We start from the raw sequence: 4,295 nt of genomic DNA, 5'->3' as shown, positions 1-4,295 counted from the left end.
CATGCCGAATCGCGAGCCATTATCTCCTCGGGTACCCGTACCATACAAAGTACGGCCTCAGAGATTTCTAATTGGAAATGCCAATATTGGAGGCACTGGTCAACTGTTGGAAATCGTATCGACATCGCGAACATCCTACATTCCGGTTCCTGTATCCCCGCGCTGCGCTTTTTTCAAGCACACGAGCGCCATCAACGGGCGCGCAAGCGCTCATGGGAAATATGTGTACGCTGCAGCAGCCGCCGCGACAAGCGCGCGGGCCTCGCGCCGTAGCTTTCGGTTTGCGCTGTGCCAGGACTCATTAGACACAGTGAATTTGGCAAGGTGTAACATGTTACTGCACAATTCACTCACGAACTTCAGTGTTTAGCTGCGAGGGCCTCTCGACGATTTCCATCTGTCCCACTGATGGACCAGTTGAGCGGCTCAGAAGCGTCAGCTTTTATTTCATTTTTTTTTTGGCGCCAGTGCGCCTTACGGCATCAAAAAAATACAACTCGGTTGTCTATGAAGTGCAGCAGTGGTCTATGATTCGCGGATGCATTTGGAATCAACGTCCATCGACACTGTTGACGAGTACAGTGTGAGGTTCTGATATTTAAAGAGTACACTAGAAAGTGTAGTCGGCATTTGGGGAAATGAGATGCATTCATTGCGTCGCTCGCACCATATATGTAACGAACGATAAGTGCCTGCTAACCTTCGTTGGTGCAATAACTACAGGTTGGAATAATACTTAAAGTGTAAAAAGAAAGGTGGATTACAAGGAGGGAAATGCACAAACCAGCGGTCACACACAACTGGAAATTTATTGCGTGCGTGAAAAAAGACATATCTACAAAAATGGAAGTGCATCGCGCGTGTCATAAAGAGGCACAGAAAGTCAAACAACCAAGGCGCGTGCTTATACAGTTGAATAATAAAGCTGAATTCTTTGTGTTGTAACGACTGAGCAGGTTGACTGACACAGTGTGGCGTTATTTGTGACATCATATGCCTCCGAAATTTCTCGCGTTGTATGATTAGGTTGATGGTACAAAATTAGTGTGCTTTTAAAGATGGATTTGCAGGACTGACATAGCGAGGCGAGATGAGACTGCTCCATTCAATGAATTTCGATGTTCGCTGAGGCGCATATTAATACATCGACCAGTCTGGCCGATGTACATGTGGACCCAAGAGAAATTTGTGGTTAACTCCTACAAAATTTGCAAAACAGCTGGCATGCCTCTGACCGCATTTCTCTTTGCCCACCGTAGACCCCTGTGACCTTAATGCGACTAAGCTTATTTGGGGCGGCAAACACAACTTTCACCCCCACATCGCTTCACTAGTACGTTCTTCACGCCATGCGACTTCTTATACATATGTGGAATAACTGCAGTATTTCTAGTTGCTTCATTATTTACGGATGGAGGACGTCCGTGTTAATCTTCCTTTGCCATGCGAACAGGTTTTCGGAAACCAATAAAACGATACACAGGATACTCCGCCTCTTTACAGCTAGAAACTAGTGCTCATCTTATGTGCGCAAGCTTTTTCCAATGCCGTGCGTAATCATGACATCGTAATTCCTCGTTTAACAATATTCCAATGTGCCGACGCGAAATAAAACACCTATTTCGCTGAACGCGGGCTACACTGCCCGCAAACATGCTCCGCATTGAAACTTAAAAGCATGTGTCAAGAAACTGCAAATTATCAGAGCAAGGCATCTCGCAAGTGAATTCTAGTCCCATCCCTTTTTCTTTAAAACGTTTAGAATGTGCTCACTTCTTTGTACAGTGCGTGACTTGTCAATTAAAATCAAATAACCATCTGTATACCTGAACACTGCAACACCTCTCTACAGTTTGGTTAAACCCGATCACGAGCCGCTATTGCATTAAATGCCATAGCGGCTTGTGAACAACTAATCACTGAATAAATACGAATTCGGTGTTCCACCTCACATTTCTCACGATAGCACGTTTTGACTGCGTGTATCGGCACGTGATAAATCGCATGCCGCTTAACTGATACATCCGGTATACATCCGCTCGGTAATACCTACACTGACTGCGTCATTCCTTTCGCATTTCATGCGTGGAGATGCATGCAGGTGCGTTCAGACATGTGTAGTATTTAGGAGTTAATAATAGTCAACCAGCGGCGAAGCGTTTTTTTCGTTTGGTGCTCCCACGGCGCCAACGAGCAGCGAGCGACTGAAGAGCCGGCGGGCTTACCGTACACACTTTTCCCATAGTGCTTCGTGCGCCCGCGGGGGGGTTCTGGGATTGCTTGAAAAAGGTCTAAATCGCCTCCATTCTGTTGAATGTGTCTGCAGTAAAGCGTGTTGCGCGCGTTCATTTTTATTTCGAGACTTGCTTTATATTACTCTGCTGTCTCAAAAGATCTGAGTTAAATGGAGCCAACGGTGCCCTCACAGCCAGCGCCGAAGGCCGCGGCGACGACAACGAAACGCGGCAGATACAGTCAACTGCGGATTTTTCGGACGCCCGATTTTCCGGTCATGCTCGAAAATTCGGGCGCTTTCGCGGCACCGTCACCAGCCCCATAGACGTCAATGGACAAGAACGTCCGAAATTTCTGACGCTAAAACTCTTGGGCGTCCGATTTTTCAGGCTTTCTGTCCAAATTGCAGGTCCAAAAGGCAAAAAATCACACCATCTCCGCTAAAGGGGACCATGAGGCGATGCGAAGCAGCGTTTCGGCATGTCGATCCCGCGTTTAGAGGGGAAGTGGAGAGGGGGAGGAGAGGGGAAGGGGAGAGGGAGAAAGTGGGAGAGGAGGTGCATGGAGAGGGTACGCGCATGCGCAGTAGAGGCGGTCAGCGCCGCACACCACCACCGGATTGAACTCCGCCATAAGATGCTTCGCATCTAAAATTGAAGGCTCCGCCTCTGCCGCGTCTATCATCTCGTAGGTTCGAACCAGCGCTTTCGCGAGTAGACCTGTTTGCGATAGTAGCAGACTCCGAAAGTTAGCTTTGTCGCAATGCCGAAGTGTTATGGGGTGAAGCGGTCCAGAAATTCAAAGGGGCCGCTATGACGACGCCGTGCGGCGATGCTTTACGGATAAGCAGGGGAAATGCGCGGAGGCGTGATGGCGGCAGGTGGCAAACGCGCCAGTACGGCTCAATCGCTGACAAGCCTTACGATAAGCATCTTCAGTCAACTAACTGCTCGGTAGTGCATGTGGCCTGGTGCAGTTGCATGTGTAGTGCACGCATTTAATAGGCGAGAACCCAAACGCACCGCGCCGCCATTCATGCTGCCTCTTTGTGCGACCGCTAAGTGCGCCGCACAGACATGTTGCCTTCACGAACGAAACCAGCTCGTCATCGTACAGCGATCACATCACACTGGCGGATATACAGGCGGACTTGGTTGCACGTAAGCGGAAGTGCGTGCAGCAACGCATTGACAACTTTTTTTCGGCCAGCGGAACCCTGAAGTGTCAATAAAAGTATTTTTTTTTTGACCCATTCGTTTTTTCTGACATACGATAATTCGGACTTCTTTACGTTCCCCGAGGAGTCCGAATTATCGGTCGTCGACTTACATTTGCGACCGTAGCGGAGCTTGAAAGGCAGCTTTGCCGCAATAGGAGAATGTGATGAGGTGAAGCTCGCTGAAAATGTAGAGACAACTTCCAATCGGACGTTGACTGCGTCTTGGCCAAGTTCGACCGTAACAGAGCTTGAAAGGCAGCTTTGCCACAATACAAGCGTGTAATCAAGTGAAGCATATTGAAAATCTGGAGGTCGCACTTTCAATCGGACGTTGACTGTATTTGTCTTTGGGAAGTCCGAATTGTTCGAATGGTAAAATTCGAGTGCGAATCGAATTGAATAGCAGACACTATTAGAAAAATATGCGAAATTTCGAACATTCGCACACTCCTAATTATCGGTCCTTTCTGTATTCTTAGGCGAAGCTGTGTAGGCTAAGGAGGTGGAAGGATGTGGCGGTCCATGAGTGCGTGGAAACTCTAATGAAGAAGTCATGCTGCATACGCTACCTCGAAGGGTCTCCTCACTTGCACTAGTTTCTTTTCAGGTTTACTCAGCATATATAGCTAGGGATGATGCAGCATGAATCGCTACCCATGAAATCCGTCGTGTGATCTTAATATTCTTCAATCTTACGTTACCAAGGACAGTGTTTGAAGCATGCATCTCATGAATGCAGTGATGGAGAAATCAAAAGCTGCAACGGAAGACGCTTCAATAGATGCCAGATCACATGTTTCAGCTTCGCTGTTGTAATCATCTCTACAGAGTGCATGTTGTT

This window comes from Rhipicephalus sanguineus, chromosome 7 (genome assembly GCF_013339695.2).
Source record: "Rhipicephalus sanguineus isolate Rsan-2018 chromosome 7, BIME_Rsan_1.4, whole genome shotgun sequence".
Classification (NCBI taxonomy): Eukaryota; Metazoa; Arthropoda; class Arachnida; order Ixodida; family Ixodidae; genus Rhipicephalus; species Rhipicephalus sanguineus.
The sequence above is the reverse complement of the archived record's forward strand: the minus strand, read 5'-3'. Positions refer to the sequence as shown.